Here is a 23,830-nt window from a genome sequence, read left to right on the forward strand (position 1 = left end):
GGGGGAAAATTGTATGTCTCCTGCTCTGTTTTACCTGCATTCAGCATATATTTCATGTTATAGCAGTCTCGGATGATGACCCAGCACATGTTTGTTTTAAGAACACATTCACAGCAGATTTGACAAAATGCAAAGAAGGTACCAATGTGAGATTTCTAAAAATAGCTACAGCACTCAACCCAAGGTTTATGAATCTAAAGTGCCTTCCAAAATCCAAGAGGGACAAGGTGTGGAGCATGCTTTTAGAAGTCCTAAAAGAGCAACACTTTGATGCAGAAACTACAGAACCCAAACCACCAAAAAGGAAAATCAATCTTCTGTTGGTGGCATCTGACTCAGATGATGAAAATGAACATGCGTCAGTCCACACTGCTTTGGATCATTATCAAGCAGAACCCATCATCAGCATGGAAGCATGTCCTCTGGAATGGTGCTTGAAGCATGAAAGGACATATGAATCTTTAGCGCATCTGGCACATAAATATCTTGCAACGCCAGCTACAACAGTGCCATACGAATGCCTGTTCTCACTTTCAGGTGACATTGTAAACAAGAAGCGGGCAGCATTATCTCCTGCAAATTGAAACCACCTTGTCTTAGTGATTGTCTGAACAAGAAGTAGCACTGAGTGGACTTGTAGGCTCTAAAGTTTTACTTTGTTTTATTTTTGAATGCAGCTTTTTGTACATAATTCTACATTTGGAAGTTCAACCTTCATGATAAAGAAATTTCACTACATTACTTGTATGAGATTAATTGAAAAATACATTTCTTGTTTCTTACAGTGCAAATATTTGTAATAAAAAATAAATATAAAGTGAGCACTGTACACTTTTTATTCTGTGTTGTAAATGAAATTAATAATTTGAAAATGTAGTAAACATCCAAAAATATTTAAAATAAATGGTATTCTATTGTTGTTTAATTGCATGATTAATTTGTTTAATCACTTGACAGCCCTAAATTAAACATATTCGGACAAGTGGCAGATACAAAACTAAAGCTGATCTCCCTTACTGCAGAAAAATTCAGTAGTGCTGCTGTTTCCAAACCTTGACTGTCTGGTAGCATCACTTGGTCCATCAGCGAACTGTGCAGAAATGTCTCCCAACAGACTTGGGTCTCTATGGAACAATCACAAATCCCAGGTTTTCCATTTGAACATACCCTCCATGGTCTGACTTTAGCCACTTAAAATAATTATTCTATTATGGTCTAATGCATCAGAGTCTTTATAATCCATATAACCATGTGTAGTGAGAAAGAGAGGTGATATACTCCTTAAACAACTTCCATTCCCATCCTTTGCTTTCCCTTCTGTAATAATCCATTGTTTCCACAGACTATTTATGTTTCTACAAGACTTGGTCTATGAGGGTCCTAATAGATTTGCCCAATTTCTTGACCAAAGGTACATTATAATTACATAGAAATATAAATACTTCCAAACTTACATTATTTAAGGCTAGGATTAGTCACAATTTTTCCATTGAAACTCTATTTGGATGGAAAGTTGCTTTTTTGCCATGAAAACTTTTGCAGAAAATGTTTCTGTAACAGTAGAGTTGCCAATTTTGGTTAGACGCATTCCTGGAGGCTTCATCACATGACATAATCTTTAATTAAAGATTAATCTTTAATTCCTAGAGACTCCAGGACAATCCTGGAGGGTTGACAACGTTAGTGACAGGGTCCACTCACTACAGGTGAAAAGAACAGGAGTACTTGTGGCACCTTAGAGACTAACAAATTTATTTAAACATAAGCTTTCGTGGGCTACAGCCTTAGGCTCAAATAAATTTGTTAGTCTCTACGGCTGCTACTCTGAAACCTGTCACTACAGGTGGTGACTCCTCCTAGGCATCCTGCATCACCCTGCACCCTCCGGGAACCGCAGCCTCCTCTTTGTGGCTCAGCCTCCGGCGGGTCAGTCACTATATGGTTTCCCCTTCTGGGGTTACCTGAAGTCTTCTGCACAGTCTCAGGCATTCGTCTCCAGCACTGCGGTGATGGTGCTATTTCCCCAGTGGCTAGTAGGGGAACCTGAGCCTGCCCACTATTCTGGGTTCCAGCCCAGGGATCCTGTAGGGTTACCATACGTCCGGATTTTCCCAGACATGTCCAGCTTTTTGGGCTTCAAATCCCCGTCTGGGGGGAAATCCCAAAAAGCCGGACATGTCCGGGAAAATTGGGACATGCGGGGCCGGCGGTGCCGAGCCAGGAGCCAGCGGGGCCGGGGCCAGGCCGGCGGTGCCGAGCCAGGGGGGCCGGCATCCCAGGGCCCGAGCCGACCCAGGCTGGAGACGCTGGGGGGGCCAGACTGGGCCGCGCCTCCTTCCCCCCCCCTTACCTGCTTCAGGCTTCCCGCAAATCAAATGTTCGCGGGAAGCAGGGGAGGGGGCGGAGTTGGGGCGGGGGCGGGGCTGGGGGCAGGACCAGGGCCCCGTGGAGTGTCCTCTTTTTGGACACTCCAAATATGGTAACCCTAGATCCTGTGTCTGCCAACTGTGGTCTGCTTTCCCTCAGCCCTTGTTGCTCCTTCCCTAGACTCCTTCCTACAGCTTCTGGTCCCCCCACTTCTCTGGGCATACCAGCTCAAATTCCCTCCTCCCAGGGAGTAACTATAGACTACTGAACCCTGTTACCTCAGACACTTCTCCCTTCTCCCAGGGAGTGACTGCAAACATTCCCAACAACTGCCAGTTTCCTGGCTTTAGAAACCCAGCCCCGCTCCTCCCACAGCTGGACTTCATCAGCAAATCAGGCCTTAGCACTCCCTGGTTCTCCTCCAGATGTGGGTTCTGGGTTAATTGGCCCTTTCAGCCCTTATGTGGAATGGACACCCCATCACAGTCTGCTTTCTGTGGAGATTTTTTGCTTTTTATTGAAACCCTTGAAATCTTCAGTTTTTGGGCTTTGGATTTTTGGTTTCTGGATGAAAATGTTTTGGGTTTCATTGTCTTCAAAATTTTCTGCAGGAGAAGAAAACATATTTTCCAATCCCCTTCTATTCAAGATAATATTAGTTCTTGAATGAACAATCCAAAATCAGACTTCAAAGCACTCATTTTTAGTATGTCTAAGAATAGAGGCAGATTGTCTAAAATCAATTAAATATTTTTAAAAGCCCAGGCCCAAGATTTTCAAAGTGGGTACTCAAGTGCAGCTCTTTGGACATACATAAGCAGTCTGGTTTTCAAAAATGCTGAGGCTTCCGAGCTTCATTTGAAGTGACTGGGCTCTGCTGGGTGTTGTACTGAAAATAAAACCACTTATTCAGGTACTGAAATATAAATTGAAATTAAAGCAATTTGTTTAGATGCTGAAATATGGATTCAGGAGTCTAACGTGGCAGATGAAATTCAGTGTTGATAAGTGGAAAGTAACGCAGATTAGAAAAAATAACCCCAACTCTGCCTTCCAAAGGATGGGGTCTAAATTAGCTGTTCCCACTCCAGAAAGAGGTTTTGGAGCATGGTGGTGGAGAATTCTCTGAAAACATCCGCTCGATGGGCAGCGGCAGTGGAAACAGCTCAGAGAAGCATGTTAGGAATCATTAGGAGAAGGATAGAGAATAAAGGAGAAACAAACAGAGCACCACTATATCAACCCCTGGTACGCCCAAAGCTTGAGTGCAGTTCTGGTGGCCCCCTCTCCCACAAGACAGATTACAACTGGAAAAGGGAGGGTGAAGGCAACACAAACGATGAGGGGGACGGAACAGCTTCCACAGGAGGAGAGATTCAAAAGCCTGGCACTGTTCAGCTTAGAGAAGAGAGGAGTGTGGGGGGCAATGGTCTGAATGGGACAGAGGAAGGAGTAGGGAAGTTTTCTTCACCCCCTCTCATAAAGCAAGAAGTAGGGGTCACCCGATGAAATGAATGGGCAGCAGGTTTAAAGCAAAGAAAAGGAGGTACCTGCGGAACTGTGGGCTGCGTGTAGTGAAGGGCAAAAGGCATAAGTGGGTTCCCCAAAGAAGGAGATGAGTTCATGGAGGATCGGTCCCTCAACATCTGTTAGTGAAGACGGTCAGGGGCGGGAGCCCATGCTCTGCGGGTCCTGAAACCTCCAGGTGCCAGAAGGCGGGGGAGGGGGCGACTCAGTCAAAACTTCCCTCTTCTCTTCGTCCCCTCGGGGGTCTCTGGCACAGGACACTGTCAGAAGAGAGGCTCTTGCAGCAGATGGAGCACTGGTCTGACTCACTTTGTCTGCTCTCTAGAGGGGCCAGTGGCAGGGTTAGCCAGGTGGGCTGTTTCTGCCTTCAGGCAGGTGATGTGACACGCTGTCCTGCAGCTGAACTGAAGTGTGCTGTGAGGTGGCAGAGAACAGGGAGCTAGCAGAGGCAGGGGCAGGGGCTTTCACGAGGAGCCTTCTTAGTGCAGCCGGCAGCGTGTCAGTCTCATAATCTGGAGGGTCTGAGTTTGATCCTCAGAGAAGACAGGCTGAGCTGTTTGCCATGGCCCTTGGCCCTTCTGGCTGACCATCCCCTGCGGTCAGCTGGACTGCAGAGGTTCCTGTGCTGCGCTTTACCACGGGGGGCATCCCACATGTGTGAGCAGCAACTGCCAAAGCGGTTTCTGAAGTTTCTCCCTGATGGTTTAGTGGTCAGAATTCAGCATTTTCAGTGCTACAGCCCAGGTTCAGGGAACCTTTGGCAGCCTAGAGTCTGTTTTCATGCGCTGGCCAGGCTTTTCAATTTAGTGTATTTTAAATTCTTCTTTCTCCTTTTCCAGTGTCTCTTTCTTTTCTCCTCCGTTCACCTTCCCCCGTCCTGCCTTTCAAACTCTAATGTCCTCCAGGGCCTGCTCTCAAAGGGCCTTTGACCTGTCCTCTGGCCGCTCCTGGCACTGCCGGCCGTCTCACACATGGCCCTAGCTGGTCGCAGGCACAGGCACAGAGGCTTCCACTCACCCTCTTCTTCCTGGTGGTCTAATGGTCAGAATTCAGTACTCCACGCCGCACCCTGGGTTCGATTCCCAGTGAGGGAAACTCTCCCTTTGCCCCCCCCACCAAGCCAGGGGAGTAGAGTCCAAGTACAGCAAGAAGGCGGAGCGGTTTGTCCTGTAATCAGCCAGTGGAGATGCACTTTTTCATGTAGTCCCTTGGGAGATGCTCTGAGAGGTGAATGCAACTGAACCGCTCATGAAAAGATCCCGTCATAGAATTATATGGAGCAACTTAGCTGGGTGGGAAAATGCCAAAGAAACCCACCGCAGTACCATTTCACTTCAAAAAGGGGCACTAGACCAAAACGAGGAAACTAGTCAGGGCCGGTGCAACCCATTAGGTGACCTAGGCGGTCGCCTAGGGCGCTAGCATTTGGGGGGCGGCATTTTCTTTGGTGGCGACCGCGGCGGCCCCGGTCGTTGTTGGGATTTCGGCGGAGGGAGCTGGGGCAGGGGCTGCGGGGAGGGCCGCCTGTAGCAAGTAATGGGGGGGAGCAGGACACAGGGGAACTCCCCGCCCCAGCTCACCTCTGCTCCGCCTCCTCCCCTGGGCACGCCGCCCCGCTCTGCTTCTCTCCCTCCCAGGCTTGTGGAGCCAAACAGCTGATTGGCGCCGCAAGCCTGGGAGGCGGGAGAAGTGGAGCAGCAACGGCGTGCTCAGGGAGGAGGCGGAGCAGAGGTGAGCTGGGGTGGGGTGCTGCCGCATGGCTCCCCGGGCGGAGGGGGGAGCTGCCACGGGGGGGGGGGCACCNGGGGAGGAGGCGGAGCAGAGGTGAGCTGGGGCGGGGAGCTGCCCCACAGCTCCCCGGGCAGTGGGGGAGCTGCCGCGGGGGAGGTGCCTCATGGTGGGGAGCTGCTGCAGGGCTCGGGGAGGAGGCGGAGCAGAGGTGAGCTGGGGTGGGGAGCTGCCACACAGCTCCCCGGGCCAGAGTGGGCTGGAGAGCTGCCGCGGGGGGGGGGGCGGGGGCATCTCAGGGCTGGGGCGGGGGGGAGGCCACGGGGAGCTGCTGCAAGGCTCAGGGAGGGGGGAGGGCGCAAGGTGGAAGTTTCGCCTAGGGCGTGAAACATCCTTGCACCGGCCCTGAAACTAGTGAAATGGAAATTGAAAGCAACTGTTGCAAGGATGAAATGCCTGCAAGCTGCATGGAGACTATTGAAAAAGACCACAATAGAGAGAGTCTCAAACTAAATGTATACCCCAAATTTAAAACAACAACAAAACAGTAAGAGGAGCCAAGAAATGGCCACCGTGGTGAAACTGCAGAGTAAAAGAGGCGGTTAGAGGCAAGAAGCATCCCTGGAAAACTGGAAGTCAGATCCAAGTGAGGAAAATAGAAAGGAGCATGAACTCTGGCAAGTCAAGTGTAAAGGGAGCATAAGGCAGGCCCAGAAAATATTTGAAGAGCAACTAGCTAGAGACACCAAAATGAAGAGCAAAATTTGTTTCAAGTACATCAGAAGCAGGAAGCTTGCCATGGAGTCAGTGAGGCCACTGGATGATGGAGGTGCTGAAGGAGAACTCAGGGAAGACAAGGGCCTTGCGGAGAAGCTCAATGACTTCTTTCCATTGGTCTTCTCTGCAGACGGTGTGGGGGAGAGTCCCAGGCCTCAGCCATTCCTTTCAAGTGGCAAATCTGATTAATTGTCCCACACTGAGGTGTCAAGAGAGGAGGTTTGGCACCCAATTGATAAGTGAAGCAGGAAGAAGTCACCAGGAGCAGATGGTATTCACCCAAGAGTTCTGAGGGAAGTCAAATATGAAACTTCAGCGTGATTAACAGGGGGAGGAATTGGTGCCTTAAGTCAGCCTCTGTAGAGGGGAGCTAATGGAATGGTGATTTTGAAAAAAAAAGGCTCCAGAGGCAAGCCTGGCAAGCCTGGCAAGCCTAACGTCACTACCAGGCTAATTGGTGGACACTCTAGTAAAGAACAGACTTATCAGAGCGATAGATAAAGAGGATCTGTTGAGGAAGCATCCAGACGGCTTGTACAAAGGGAAATCATGCCTTGACAAGCTACTAGAATTCTCAGAGGGTGCACAAAAGCAGGTGGACAAGAGTGATCCGGTGGACGGCGACATGCAGAAAGCCTTTGACAAGGTCCCCCCACAAACATTCTGAAGCAAACTAAGCAATCATGGGAGAAGAGGGAAGGGCCTCTCCTGGATCAGTGAGTGGCTCAGAGATCGGGAAGGAAGGGTAGGAGTTAAGGGTCTGTTTTCACCTAGCAGGGTCCCTCAAGGATCTGGAGAGGGACCTGTGCTGATCCACAGATGAGCTGGAAAAGGGGGTGAAGAGTCAGGTCGCAAAATTGACAGATGATCCAAACTTTCTCCAGGCAGTCAAGTCCAAAGCTGAGTGCGAAGACTTACAAAGGGGTCTGCCAAAACTGGGGGACTGGGCAAGAAAATGGCAGATGAAATTCAGTGTTGATAAGTGGAAAGTAACGCAGATCAGAAAAAATAACTCCAACCCTGCCTTCCAGAGGATGGGGTCTAAATTAGCTGTTCCCACTCAAGAAAGATTTTGGAGTCATGGTGGCTACTTCTCTGAAAATATCCGATGGGCAGTGGCAGTGGAAAACTCAGAGAAGCATCTTAGGAAGCATTAGGAGAAGGATAGAGAATAAAGAGGAAACGAACAGAGTGCCACTATATCAACTCCATGGCGGAGCCCCCATGGACAATGTGATGATATTGAGACTCTGTCTATATACAACTTATGAATACTGATTGCTGTTATTATAACATTATTGTATCATGGAATGTGGAACCCACCATTTGATGACAGGGATGCAGCATATTTCTGCCATGGCAGGGTAATCATTAGAACTTCAATGGTTGCCTATTCAGGGGGCAACACCTTGGGTCAGTGGGTTGGTTAAAACCGGGAGAAGCTCATTTCTCCAACAGGACAAGACCAACAATGAGATATTTTTAACCAAACCCAGCAACTGCCTCCATAACACTGGTTTGGTTATAGCATCTTTCTTGGTATAGACATCCTAATAATAATTAGGATGGAAGATCAGTAAATTATGAAACACAAGGGACTATTGCTACACATCTTGTGATTGTCTGGACACCAAAAGCTTTGTTGGTGTGATAAGGTGATGGACGCCAACCGAATATGCATCCAGACTACCTTAAGAACCTAGCTAGAGGTAATCTGAGTGGCACTCGAACTGCAAGGACGCTACGTCTGTTTGGGATTTGCAGTGATGATGATGATGATATGCGGAGAGGGGGAGTGGAAAATTCCCAGAAACAGATCAAAGAATGTGGAGGTTGGTTGGGGGAAATAAAAACTCCAGGGATTCACACATCAAGTTTTGGGCAGAACAGAGGAAGAAATGGGCATGCTTTTGTAGCAGGGGGATCCGGTTTAACTGCTTGACCACCCAGGGTCAGAGAAAGCTAGCTGACTTCAGGATTCTGAAAAGAAACCATGAACTGCAGGGGGAGGATCCTGGGCACTCCAAACTCAAAGAACTCTCCACAGTGGTGAGGAAACTGAGGAAGGGAAATGCACATGGCTGTGTTTGTTATTTTATTTAGATCTGTGTAACAATGGCATTTTAGAATCTGTGTGTCTGCTGGCTCTCATTGTGACATGCCCCTGCAGAGTTAAACTGTATACCCAGAGCACCCATGCCAAGGGTGTGAGGTCAGCACTAGTCCCAGAGGCTGAGCAGTTGGACCATGCGGTTGCAGCTCTTAGAAGGGGTGCTAGTCAGAGGACCTGCACCCCTAGAGTATGCCTAGAGACCCCAGCCAGCCAGTGTTTTGACCTGTTCAGACTCAGGAGGCTTAAAGAGCACACAGGGCCCAGTGAGGTGGGCTCCATACATAACAGCCTGGGGCATGTCCAGCCGCAGGGAGAGCTCTACCAGGGCTGTGTGTGTGACAGATGTCACTGGAGTTGGGCACATGAATTAAGGGCAGTTTGTGGCCTTAAATCTCCTGATTTGTCTGGCTTTGCTCTTTCAAGTTACCATTGGGTCATCACACCTGATTCAGTGTCATATATGGGGCTTGTCTACATGGGGATACTCAGGAAAGTTAATCTGAATGTGTGAAATTAAAGTGGATTTAATTGAATCTGAACTACATCACTCTCAGTCAGAATTAAAGTGGTCTTACTTTGGTCTAGCTTGAGTGTCTTAAAATAAACCAAATTAAGGCCACTTTAATTCTATATGAGAGTGTCTACACAGAGGTTTAATTCAGTTTAATTAATCCACTTTAAATTCACACCTCTAGATAATTTGGATTAAGTTTCCTGAGTGTCTCTGAGTACATAAGACCTTAATTAGCGGAGATATAATGAAGCAGAAATGAGAGTACACTATAGAAAAATGCTATTTATAGAAGTAGAACAGAAATTACTTTGATATTTGATTTGTGCATATATATATAAGTTGATGCAATATAGGTCTCATGAAGCCAGTAATAAAGTATCATTACAGTTTCTAAAAATTATAGATGATAATTTTCCAGTACAAAAGGTATTGCACCCAGCATGGAGTAACTCTATTTTAGACCTCATTATGACAGATAAAGATAAATTGATCACTGGCCTAGAAATTGGTGGTTGCCTAGGGACCAGTGATCATGACCTAATTACATTCATTATGGGCAAACAGAAGACAGTCACAACCAGTAATATATATGCTTAGTGGTTTAAAAAGGGTAATTGTAGAAAGCTGAAGAAAATTATGAGCAAAATTGATTAGGAGGAAAAATGTAGACAGAAAATGTGAATGAAAACTGGGAATTGTATAAGAAGAGTTTACTAGATGGCTATAAAGCTACAATTTCACTATCATCAGAAATTTGGTTAAAGGCTCACCCCGGTTAAGAAGGGAAGTGATGGATATTTTATTTATTAGAAATAAAAAACAATATACAACATGAAAAAGGTAAAGTAGATAGCAATCAATCTAAATTAGAAGTTATTAAGTGTAGAAAATTGATAAGGGAAGCTTAAGACATCAGGGAACACTCCATGGCTGGCTGGGTTATGGACATTAAGAAGTATGTAAGGAACAAAAGAAATCCTAGCAATGATACAGGCCCGTTACTAGATGGAGTTGGTCAAATGGTCAATAGTGAGGCAGAAAAGGCAGAAGCATTCAATAAATATTTTTGTTCTCTATTTAGAAAGAAATGAGATGATGAATTCATGCCACATGAGGATGATGAACAACTTTTCAGTCCATTAGTAGCTAAGGAAGATGTTAAACAACATCTACTAGGGATAAAATAATTTCAATCAGTAGGGCTGGATAACTTGCACTGTACCTTCCTAAATACTGGCTAAGCAAATCTCTGGCCCACTGATTTTATTTTTTAATCAATTTTGGAATTCTCAGGAAATCCCAGAAAACTGGAAAAGTGCTAATGTTGTGTCAATTCAAAAGGAGAAGTGAGATAATCCAAGTAATCCATTATCAATTCTGGGCAAAATAATAGAAAAGCTGACACAGGATTCAATCAACAAAGAGTTGAGAATAGGAATATAATAAATTAATAACCAGTCAACATGGTTTTATGGAAACAAACCACTTCTTATTCTTTGATGAAATTACAAGTTCGTTGAAAAAGGTAACTACGGAGATGTAATAGACTTAGATTTTGTAAGGCATGTGTCTTAGTAACACACGCCATTCTGACTAAAAAACAGCACTAGACAGTATCAGTAAAGCACATGGTAAATGGATTAAGAGCAGACTTACAGATCACAACAAGTAGTCATTAATTGGGACTCATCATCAACTGTGGGTGTTTCTAGTGAGGTTCTGCAGAGACTGGAGTAGGCCTGATGCTATTACATAGAATCACTGCTCTGTCTGTTTAGCTTATCAAAAAGAAGATCCTGGAGTGACTTGATTTTAGAAAATACCAGGTACTAAAGGGCTTCTTAAGATGCTGGAGACAGGCACAGGAAAAGCCAATGGCTGGAAGTTCAAGCCAGACAAATTCAAATTAGGAATAAAGCACATTTTGGTGATTAACCAAAGGGAAGGGCTGGATTCTCCATCTCTTGATGTCTTCAGATCCAGATTGGATGCTCTTCTGGGAGATATGCTTTAGCCAAATACAAATTGGTGGGCTCTGTATAAAGATAGCTGAGTGGAATTTTCTGGACTGTGTTATATGGAGGTCAGACTAGATGATCGAATAGTCCCTTTTGGCTTTTAAAATCTGTGGATCTATGGATACATGTATGTCAGACTTTTAGGACTTTTTCTAATAAATTGAAGGACTAGAGGTTGCCAACACATTTACTTACCTAAATATCGAGTTTTATGTATACCAAAGCAAAGAAATAGGCATCCAGGTTCCATGACGCTTGCCCCCAAAACATGGCTGCCTTGCATGGTTATTTTCAGGACAGACAGTTTGACAAAGTTGTGTGAGTACATACACAACTGGAAGACACAGTCAGGCCATTGAATATGTGCCTTCCTCCACAGTAGGACTGGGCGACATGTTTCTAACAAAACATTTTTTTCATTGAAAAATGGCCTTTCAAAAACAACATTTTTTGCAAAATGTGTTGACTTTTTAGAAATCAGCAGTTTTTGCAAAAATTTTCATGACATTTTTACTGAATTTTTTTATCACGATGTTATATAAATGGTTATTGAAAGTTTTTGTTTTGTTTAATACATATTTTGTTAAACAACCAATGTATTTAAAACAATTGTGGAAAAAGTGGGTCCCTTCTGAATCCTGGGAACTGGAAGTTCTTGCAGAAGAACTCAGCAAAGGAGAGATGTCTCTATATATGGAAATAGCTCACAGATAAGGTGCCAGTTGATGGTTCTCAAGGATATGTAGCACAGGTTTGGGTTTTGCTTGCCCAATAAAACTTGTATTTGTGTGCTGCAAATGACTTCCTCTGGCAGCTTCCTACATGATGCAGAAATGACTTGGAAATTCTGAAATTTGCTATGATTTTCTTCTCCAGTTCGTGACCAGCTCTCTTCCTCAGCAACCTCCATGCAGAATCCTGGGTGTTCAAAGTGGGATGGAGGAGGCTAAGTCACAGTCCCACCTCACCAGCTATGGAAAGGACCACTCTGTACATCCTATGGGGTAATGCAGAGGGCCTGATCCCCTGCACAGCAGGGAGGTCCAAGAGGCATTGCATCTCTCTCAGGCACAGTGCCTCCGGCAGCCCCCACTGGGGCAATGTGGCTCAGTACTGCCTCCAACGCAGGCAAACTCTAGCCCTGTGTTTGTAGCCCATTGTCTCCATTTTCATTTGCAAAATTGCTCAAGAAAATACTAGCATAAAACCCCCAAGATGTCACCACCATCAAGCATTTCAAGCCCAACTGCACTTTTCACAACTCAAAGCCGGGAGACTTGCAAACATCTAATACAAGTAGGAAAGATGAATAATATATGAATGAAAAAGCAAAAACCAGGAAACAGTCAGAAGTCTGAGCAGCTAATTGCTGTACATTCCACACAACAAACTGACAGACAGGGAGACACATCTGTGAGCCACGTCACGTGGATGGATCAGAACAGAAGAGGCAGCACACTGGAATAGCACACAAAGCATCAAGGCCAGGTAGTCCACAGCCCCTCCTTCCCCTAAACACACTGCCCAAGCTCACAGCCTTGGAGGGACAGCCAGACTGTCACTTAATCCTGCAACTTCTTTCTCTGCAGCATCTCTGAGACCTGATCCTTCCTCTCAGTCCCCACAGGTAATTCACTTTCCCCTGCCTTACTTATTTCCCCCCTTCTCTTTGTGTGCTCTCTCTCTCTCACTCCTAACTCACTCCACTCCAATCCATGCAAATACAGCAGTCAAAGTCTTCTTCCTTGCTGAACTCAGACCCTGTGACTTCCCTACTCCAATCCCTCCAATGGCTCCCCTCGCCTACCAAGTAAAAGGCAAAATTCTTGCCTTTAACATCAAGGCTTTGCACAGTTCTGCCCCTGCCTGATGGAGGTGACACCTGAAAAGTTCATTTGGCTTTATAGGTATTACCAGTCCTGGCAATGATCCTAGTTTTAAACTGGGGAAAACTGCTAGGAGCACGGATATCTCTAAGGGTATGTCTACACTACGAAATTAGTTCGAATTTATAGAAGCCGGTTTTATTGAAATCGATTGTATACAGCCGATTGTGTGTGTCCACACAATAAAATGCTCTAGGTGCTCTAGTCGGCGGACCGCGTCCACAGTACGAGGCTAGCGTCGACTTCCGGAGCATTGCACTATGGGTAGCTATCCCACAGCTATCCCACAGTTCCCGCAGTCTCTGCCGCCCCTTGGAATTCTGGGTTGAGATCCCAATGCCCGGATGATGCAAAACAGTGTCGCGGGCGGTTCTGAGTACATGTCGTCAGGCCCCTCCCTCCCCCGTCACAGCAACGGCAGACAATAGATTTGCGCCTTTTTACCTGGGTTACCTGTGCAGACAACATGGAGCCCGCTCAGCTCAGCTGAGCTCACCGTCACCATATGTCCTCTGGGTGCCGGCAGACGTGGGACTGCATTGCTACACAGCAGCAGCTGCTAACTGCCTTTTGGCGGTAGACGGTGTAGCATGAGTGATAGTCGTGGGGCTGGCAGCTGTAGGGCTGCATTGCACCAGCCCCTTGCAGGCGATGGTATATTATGACTGGTACCCATCGTCGTCATACTGGTATGGCTGTCAATCATGGCCACCTGGGCAGACATGCTACTGTTTTGATGATGATGGTTACCAGTCGTAATATACTATTTTCTGCCAATTGCCCAGTATTGTCTGCTAAGCACCCAGAAGAGGCCGAGGGCGATGCTGGGTTCTGGCGGACGTGGGGCTGGCAGACGTGGGGCTGCATTGCTACACAGCAGCAGCCCCTTGCCTTTTGGCAGATGATGGTATATTATGATTGGTACCCATCGTCGTCATACTGGTATGGCTGTCAATCATGCTGCACCGTCGGCTGCCACCTTAAGATGTAAAAAATAGATTTGTTCTGTGTTCATTTGCTTCCCCTTCCTCCGTGAAATCAACGGCCTGCTAAGCCCAGGGTTTCCAGTTTAATCTTTGGGGGGACCATTCTGTGTGACAGTTGTTTGTGTTTCTCCCTGTTCCTGTACCTGTACGCCATGTCGTCACTCGGCCCTCCCTCCCTCCCGCCCTCCCTCCTTCTCCTGGTCCATCAGATACTACTTTCGCGCCTTTTTTCTGACCAGGCGCCATAGCTAGCACTGGGATCATGGAGCCCGCTCAGATCACCGCGGCAATTATGAGCACTATGAACACCACGCGCATTGTCCTGGAGTATATGCAGAGCCAGAACATGCCAAGGCGAAACCCGGACCAGGCGAGGAGGCGATTGCAGCGCGGCGACGAGAGTGATGAGGAAATTGACATGGACATAGACCTCTCACAAGGCACAGGCTCCAGCAATGTGGAAATCATGGTGTCACTGGGGCAGGTTGATGCCGTGGAACGCCGATTCTGGGCCCGGGAAACAAGCACAGACTGGTGGGATCGCATCGTGCTGCAGGTATGGGACGATTCCCAGTGGCTGCGAAACTTTCGCATGCGTAAGGCCACTTTCATGGAACTTTGTGACTTGCTTTCCCCTGCCCTGAAACGCCAGGATACCAGGATGAGAGCAGCCCTCACAGTTGAGAAGCGAGTGGCGATAGCCCTGTGGAAGCTTGCAACGCCAGACAGCTACCGGTCAGTCCGGAATCAATTTGGAGTGGGCAAATCTACGGTGGGGGCTGCTGTGATCCAATTTGCCAGGGCAATGAAAGACCTGGTGATAGCAAGGGTAGTGACTCTGGGAAACGTGCAGTCAATAGTGGATGGTTTTGCTGAAATGGGATTCCCAAACTGTGGCGGGGCCATAGACGGAACCCATATCCCTATCTTGTCACCGGAGCACCAAGCCACCGACTACGTAAACCGCAAGGGGTACTTTTCAATGCTGCTGCAAGCCCTGGTGGATCACAAGGGACGTTTCACCAACATCAACGTGGGATGGCCGGGAAAGGTACATGATGCTCGCGTCTTCAGGAACTCTGCTCTGTTTCGAAAGCTGGAGGAAGGGACTTTCTTCCCGGACCAGAAAGTGACCATTGGGGATGTTGAAATGCCTATCGTGATCCTTGGGGACCCAGCCTACCCCTTAATGCCATGGCTCATGAAGCCGTACACAGGCAGCCTGGACAGGAGTCAGGACCTGTTCAACTACAGGCTGAGCAAGTGCCGAATGGTGGTGGAATGTGCATTTGGACGTTTAAAAGCGCGCTGGCGCAGCTTACTGACTCGCTCAGACCTCAGCGAAAAGAATATCCCCATTGTTATTGCTGCTTGCTGTGCGCTCCACAATATCTGTGAGAGTAAGGGGGAGACATTTATGGTGGGGTGGGAGGTTGAGGCAACTCGCCTGGCTGCTGATTACGCGCAGCCAGACACCAGGGTGGTTAGAGGAGCACAGCAGGGCGCGGTGCGCATCAGAGAAGCTTTGAAAACGAGTTTTGTGACTGGCCAGGCTACTGTGTGAAACTTCTGTTTGTTTCTCCTTGATGAACCCTCCAACCCTCCCACCCCCGACCCGGTTCACTCTACTTTCCTGTAAACCAACCACCCCACCCTACCCTCCCCTCCCGCTTGCAGAGGCAATAAAGTCATTGTTTTTTCACATTCATGCATTCTTTATTAGTTCCTTACAGAGGTAGGGGGATAATTGCCAAGGTAGCCTGGGATGGGTGGGGTAGGAGGGATGGAAAAGGACACACTGCATTTTAAAACTTTAACTCTTATTGAAGGCCAGCCTTCTGATGCTTGGGCGATCATCTGGGGTGGAGTGACTGGGTGGACGGAGGCCCCCCCACCGTGTTCTTGGGCGTCTTGGTGAGGAGGCTATGGAACTTGGGGAGGAGGGCTGTTGGTTACACAGGGGCTGTAGCGGCGGTCTCTGCTCCTGCTGCCTTTCCTGCAACTCAACCATACGCTCGAGCATATCAGTTTGATGCTCCAGCAGACGGAGCATTGCCTCTTGCCGTCTGTCTGCAAGCTGACGCCACCTATCGTCTTCAGCCCGCCACTTGCTCTGTTCATCCCGCGATTCAGCCCGCCACCTCTCCTCTCGTTCATATTGGGCTTTTCTCATCTCCGACATTGACTGCCTCCACGCATTCTGCTGTGCTCTATCAGCCTGGGCGGACATCTGCAGCTCCGTGAACATCTCGTCCCTCGTCTTACGTTTTCTCTTTCTAATGTTCACGAGCCTCTGCAAAGGAGAAACATTTGCAGCTGGCGGAGGAGAAGGGAGAGGTGGTTAAAAAAGACACATTTTAGGGAACAATGGGTACACTCTTTCATTACAAGGTCGCATATTTCGGCTTGCAGGCAGCCATCGTAGGCCACAGTGTTCTGGCTTTTTTAACCTTCTTAACATGCGGGAAAGGTTGCAAACAGCAGCGCATTTCCCATATCAAGGATGAATTGGGTTGTCCATTTAAAATGGGGTTTTAATGTAAAAGGAGGGGGCTGCGGTTTCCCGGTTAACGTGCGGCACAAACACAAGTAAACCACCCCCCCCACACACACACACACACGATTCTCTGGGATGATCACTTCACCCCTCCCCCCACCGCGTGGTTAACAGCGGGGAACATTTCTGGTCAGAAGAGCAGGAACGGGCGCCTCTGAATGTCCCCCTTAATAAAATCACCCCATTTCAACCAGGAGAGCTTCCTGGAGATGTCCCTGGAGGATTTCCGCTCCATCCCCATACACGTTAACAGACTTGCTTGCTTTTTTTTTGTAATGTTTACAAATATTTACAAAGTTACACTCACCAGAGGTCTCCTGTGTGCCCTGAGGGTCTTGGGTGAGTTCGGGGGTTACTGGTTCCAGGTCCAGGGTCACAAACATATCCTGGCTGTTGGGGAAACCGGTTTCTCCGCTTCCTTGCTGCTGTGAGCTACCTACAGTACCTCCATCGTCATCTTCCTCGTTCCCCGAACCGTCTTCCCTGTGTGTTTCTCCAGTGAGAGAGTCATAGCACACGGTTGGGGTAGTGGTGGCTGCACCCCCTAGGATCGCATGCAGCTCCGTGTAGTAGCGGCAAGTTTGCGGCTCTGCCCTGGACCTTCCGTTTGCTTCTCTGGCTTTGTGGTAAGCTTGCCGTAGCTCCTTAATTTTCACGCGGCACTGCTGTGTGTCCCTGTTATGGCCTCGGTCCTTCATGGCCTTGGAGATCTTTTCTAATACTTTTCCATTTCTTTTACTGCTACGGAGTTCAGCTATCACTGCTTCATCTCCCCATATGGCGAGCAGATCTCGTACCTCCCGTTCGGTCCATGCTGGAGCTCTTTTGCGATCCTGGGAGGACTCCATCATGGTTACCTGTGCTGATGAGCTCTGCGTGGTCACCTGTGCTCTCCACGCTGGGCAAACAGGAAATGAAATTCAAACCTTCGCGGGTCTTTTCCTGTCTACCTGGTCAGAGCATCTGAGTTGAGAGCGCTGTCCAGAGCGGTCACAATGAAGCACTGTGGGATAGCTCCCGGAGGCCAATAACATCGAATTCCGTCCACACTACCCCAATTCCGACCCGCAAAGGCCGGTTTTATCGCTAATCCCCTCGTCGGAGGTGGTGTAAAGAAACCGGTTTAAAGGGCCCTTTAAGTCGAAAGAAAGGGCTTCGTTGTGTGGACGTGTCCAGGCTTAATTCGGTTTAACGCTGCTAAAGTCGACCTAAACCCGTAGTGTAGACCAGGCCTAAGACAGAAATGAACTAAGAGCATCCACTGTAAGTCTCTGATCTAGCTTTTCTCTCACTTCCCATCTCACCCCCTTTGCTCAACCAATGATACTGGTCTTAGCTACACATATAACTTGGGTATTAAATGTATCCAGACTTTTGTCTCTCTATCCAGTACCTGACTTCCTGTTGGCCAGATTCAGATCCACTTGCAGGTTCAAGTTCATTCCAGGATAACTGCATTGTTTAAATGCTAGTACACCAAAGATGAGAATGGCCCATTTACTACAAGCTGAGTAAAATACATTGTTTTTATTTACATCTATTGCTCTTTTAATACCCCCTGATACCGTTCACTGGCACAGGCACGTTCAGGGCCAGATGCTCCCTCTAGCTCCTCATTTATGTGCACAGAAGTGAATGATACATTTTTAAATATCCCTTTCATTGTACCAGAGCTACGGAAAGCCAGGTGGAACCCCCAAAATCCAAACCCAGGCAGAGAGCCAAGGACCTGATTGCTCCCCAATATGTTAGTGTGGCACAGACCTTCTGTGTAGACCTCCCTCATCCCACGTGAGGTCAGACACTTCCCCCACCACTACCCCGGGCTCCTCAGAGATCACTTCCCACCAGACACCATGGAAAAGCTGGCAAAAAAATAATGCAAACTGAGATGGCTTCCCTGCGGTGTCTGGGCCCAAGGGCAATGCCAGCAGCTGGAATGGAGCTGTACAGTTAGGAAGCCACAGGCAGGCCAGGGCCCTGAGCTGGGGCAGAGGAACTGGGTTTCAGACTCAATGGTTCTGCCTCCAGTGGCTCTCCCAGGATGCACCCGGGACCTGGGGATCTCTGAAGGATTCACACAGAACCACTGACCAATTTGCTGTGGTACAGACCCCATGCCCCAGGGACTGGCTGGGGGGACAGTGCTCTGTGTAACATCACCCTGGTGGGTTTTCAGTAGCAGGGATTGAACTCCTGGATCTTAATACCTTGATCTCTACTGTCTGAACTAAAGGACCAGGCCTCTCAGTCGCAGGATCATCAATCACCAGAGGGGAACAGGGCACCACATCCAGTGGGTGCCTGTGCAGGGGTTCTCCCGCAGGACCCCATATGTGGCGCTCCTGTCCACTGCAGCATTGAGCCCAGGGGTTGAGCAGCGTGGACTGTGGCCTTCCTGTAATAGTCAAGAGTTTCACTAGCCCCTCCCCAGGTGCCCCTGCTGGAATTGTTCCTGTGCGGGTGCGCCAGGAGCTGCAGGTTGGCTCAGACGCAGCCTGGTGTTTTCAAACCAGTTTCTTTAGTTCTCACTTTCTTACTTTATACTTCGTTTCTTTCCTTCTTCTTTTCACAGTCTGCTATTCCTCAGCCTGTGCTAACGAACTTCTCATTAGCTTCACTGACAGCATAGCCTGCTGCAACGCCAGTGCCTCCCCTTGCATTAGACTCATACCATAGCGTTCTATGTCTCCAGCAGCTCATTTGTTAGGTGACAGGTTTTACTTTATATTTCATTTGCCATTTGTCAGCCCAGTAACATGGATTCAAATTCCTTTTTGATGTTTTCATGTTATCTACAAACACTTCAAAGTCACAGTGTTCGCTCTGTTCCTCCTGGTTTACAAAGCTACCATTAATTATTGCAACGCCCTCTAGTGGTTGAAACAGAGTTGTGTTTTTAAAAATCCTGCTCCTGTGTGAAAAGCCCTAGCACATGTGAAAGGATATGTATGTGTTCTCAGGCAGATCCTGTGGTAGTGTAACGTATGGATGTCCGCCTGTGACTTAATCTTTTAAAATCCATTACAAACAAAAGATGTAATTCTGATCTAACTGCCAATCCTGCCAGCCTCTTTGCAGCCTCAGATATTAACACTAATAATCACTGTGGGAAATATGGAAATGCACAGCTCAGGTTCTCCAAACAACCTTAACTTTGTCTCAGTATCATGGTCCAGAAATAGCAGCAGCCTCAATAGATTATTCTCCCTCCTCTTCGCTGCACTCTGCTTTGCGACAGTATCAAACCCTCAGCTATAAAGTAACGATTTGACTGAAAATATTATAAAGGCAGGAAACCCCAAATGAAGATTATACGTAAAATATAAATCTAATTCAAGACTGAAAATGCAGAGAGGAGGGCATTGTCCTTCCTTACCTCACCCATGTGCACCTGCTAACCAGGCTTGGTTGCGCAATTATATTTGGAGGCACGTGTGCCAGTGGAGAGGAGTGGGGGATTACTGCCCCCCACTCTCTTTGCAGATTCATGCAGTGACAAGGGGTGTGCTTCTCTCTAGACGGGGTCCATCTGTAAAAGAAACTGTGGGTTAGTGATGGAGGAGTTCGGTTTAAATAGTACCATCGTGGGAAGGCTCTGTACACTGTACAGTTGGGAGTCTGGAAAGGTGTTGATTAATTTTGGAAGTGAATGATGAGTGCAGCTGTATCTGCTTTGTGAATGGCTTTGTTAGAATAATTATTTATTATTTGTATTATCATAGCACGTAGGAGCCTCAGTCACGGACAAGGACCCTGTTGTGTCAGTTGCTGTGCAAACGGAACAAAAGGAATTGCCCGCCCCAAAGACCTAACAATCTGTCTTTACTTTTCTGGCTGATTTCAAGTCAAGGACATGGGGCAGAGTTAAGTTATGGGGTTGTTAAGTGCGCAGTTCCATATTTTCCAGTGTGACTGTTTTGTGTGTGTCTGTGTGTGAGCTTTCCAAATTTTGTTTTCAAAAACTGAACTATCATGTTAAGACATTTTCAGAATGGATGCTGCTGCATTTGCTAACCCTTGCCTGCCTTCCTCTGCACCGACCATTCTGCCTGACTTTCTTTAGCTTTTAAAATATATTTACAAATTTACCAGTGACAAGAGTCCTATTAGATCATGCAAGGTGCGGTGGGGCTCAGCGCTGGCTATCGGACTCTTCCATACCCCTAACATGCAGTTCCCCGTGGATCTCTCTCTCTCTCTCTGTCTCAGTCTTCCCAGGTATTTCTCTGGCTTTCATCACTGTTATATCTGAGCACTTCAGGCTCAGTGGCCAAAGGCTATGGTCTTTTCAGTGAAGGACCCCAGCTGTGGAGTCCTTAGCAATGGAGATCAAGGAGAGCCTGAGTTTTTCACCGTCAGGTCACAGTATGCTACACCTGTCTGTCCAGGATTTCCCTCCGTAATGGCCTGGCTCGTGGAGACAAAGCAAGCACAGTGACAGGACATGGGATGGATGGTCAGTCTGATGCCGTTCAGCTAAGATAGGACATTGCAGGGGATGGGGTCCTTGGATGGAGATGCCAAGCTAGCTAGAGCTAGCTTTCTGAGGGTCTGTCTTCCACAAGCCTGCTCTTTCCTGTGGAGCAGGGCTCTAGTGAGGAGCAGAGCCCCACAATACAGTGAGGAGGATGCTGAGACCATGGAGCAGCTGAAGAGAATTAGGAGGAAAATCAGGTCATTTTGATTTCATACTCTACAAAGGGAACATTACGTCAAGACTAGAGAAGAGGAATCAGATGTGGATTAAACGAAATGTCCTGTGTGCATGTATTGGGGAATAGAGGGACAAGGAGGTTAGCTGCCTCATCCTAGGCAGGGGCGGCTCTATGCATTTTGCCGCCCCTAGCACAGCAGTCAGGCAGCTTTCGGCGGCGCGCCTGCGGGAGGTCCACTGGTAACGTGGATTCAGCGGCACGCCTGCGGGAGGTCTGCCAGTCCCGTGCCTTCAGCGTACCCGCCGCCGAATTGCCAACGAAACTGCAAGACCGGCGGATCTCCCGCTGTCATGCCTCCGAAGGCAGCCTGACTGCCGTCCTTACGGAGACTGGCAGGTCGCCCCCCGCGGCAGGTCGCCCCTGCCCCGGGCTGGTCACCCCAGGCATGCACTTGCTGCGCTGGTGCCTGGAGCTGCCCCTGATCTTAGGAGTGGATTAGGGGATCAGGCAGTGAACAGAAAAAGAAGCAAAACACTCCTCAAAGCACCTCTTGTCAGTGTTAGCAGGTGTTTCATGCAGACATTTTGGTTCCTAGGAAACCTGCCCAGAACACAGACAGTCTGCAGCCCCATCATATGCAATGGAAGTGCTGCTGGCTATGGGAGTGGGGGTCAGGTCTGCAGGTCACCTCACTCAGACACTGGCACCGTGCATTGTGTGTTCTTCTCGCAGTGAGAACTAGCCATTGGGAATGGAGTTATTCTGATGTGGGTTCAGTATCATTTTTACACTTTGCACCTCTGGATAAGTCATATTGTTTATGGGATAGCAATAATGACCCCTGCCTCTCCAGCCTGTAGCTGTCTCATAGCCGTTCAACTCATGCGCTCAGACATACACCTGCCAGGGAGTAGAGCCTGTTAATCGTTCAGTCTCCTGTTCACTTGTATATCTCTATAACTCGGAATATAGACCACACTGACCGCTACATGATGTTGCAAAGCATAGATGACAAGGAGAGCGTTGTAAGGCAGGACCCGCTACGCTAAAGGAAATGTGGAAAAGATGCTTTCAAAACAATTAGCTAAATCGTACATTCCATTCTCAGGTAAAAGGTTTATTGACTCACAGCAGAGTCTGGCTCATTAGGCAGAGTCAAAAATTCTTCCCAAAATACTGGCTGAGCCCTGGGGACCAGCCCTTCTCTCAATTCAAATGCCTGCAAGTTGCATGGAAACTTTTTAAAAATGCCATAATGGAGGCTCAAATTAAATGTATCCCCCAAATTAAAACACATAGTAAAAGGACCAAAAAAGTGCCACTGTGGCTAAACAATGAAGTAAAAGAAGCAGTTAGAGGCAAAAAGGCATCCTGTAAAAAGTGGAAGTCAAATCCTACTGAGGACAATAGAAAGGAGGAACATAAACTTTGGCAAGTCAAGTGCAAAAGTATAATTAGGCAGGACAAGAAAGAATTTGAAGAACAACTAGCAAAAGACTCAAAAACTAACAGCAATTTTTTTTTGAAGTACATGAGAAGCAGGAAGCCTGCCAAACAAGCAGTAAGGCCACTGGACAATCAAGATGCTAAATGACCACTCAAGGAAGATAAAGTCATTGTGGAGAAGCTAAATGAATTCTTTGCATTGGTCTTCACTTCAGAGGATGTGAGGGAGATTCCCACACCTAAGCCATTTTTTTCAGGTGATAAATCTTGAGGAACTATCCCAGATTGAAGTGTCAATAGCAGAGGTTTTGGAATAAATTGATAAACAGTAATAAGTCACCAGGACCAGACAGGATTCATCCATGAGTTCTGAAGGAACTCAAATATGAAATTGCAGAACTACTAAGTGTGGTACGTAACCTATCGCTTAAATCAGCTTCGGTGCCAGATGACGGGAGGATAGCTAATTTGACCCCATTTTTTTAAAAAAAGCTCTAGAGATGATACTGGCAAGTACAGGCTGGTAAGCCTGATTTCAATACCAGGCAAATTGGTTGGAACTATAGTAAAGAACAGAATTATCAGACACAGAGATTAACATGATTTGTTGAGGAAGAGACAACACAGCTTTCGTAAAGGGAAATCATGCCTCACCAATCTACTAGAATTCTTTGAGGGAGTCAGCAAGCATGTGGACAAGGGTGATCCAGCGGATATAGTGTACTTGGACTTTCAGAAAGTCTTTGACAAGATCCCTCATGAAAGGCTCTTAAGCAAAGTAAGTGGTCATGGGATAAGAGAAAAGTCCTCTAATGGATCAGTAACTGGTTAAAAGATAGGAAACAAAGGGTAGGACTAAATGTCAGTTTTCAAAATGGAAAGAGGTAAATAGTGGTGTCCCCCAGGGGTCTGTACTGGGACCAGTCCTATTCAACATATTCATAAATGATCTGGGAAAAGGGGTATACAGTGAGGTAGCAAAATTTGCAGAGGATACAAAATTACTCAAGATAGTTAAGTCCAAAGCTGCCGGCAAAGATTTACAAAGGGATCTCATAGACTCATAGACTTTAAGGTCAGAAGAGACCATTAAGATCTTCTAGTCTGACCTCCTGCACAACGCAGGCCACAGAATCTCACCCACCCACTCCTGTAACAAACCCCTAACCAATGTCTGAGCTATTCAAGTCCTCAACTTGTGGTTTAAAGACTTCAAGATGCAGAGTATCCTCCAGCAAGTGACCCATGCCCCA

Source organism: Trachemys scripta, chromosome 17, assembly GCF_013100865.1.
Source record: "Trachemys scripta elegans isolate TJP31775 chromosome 17, CAS_Tse_1.0, whole genome shotgun sequence".
Classification (NCBI taxonomy): Eukaryota; Metazoa; Chordata; order Testudines; family Emydidae; genus Trachemys; species Trachemys scripta.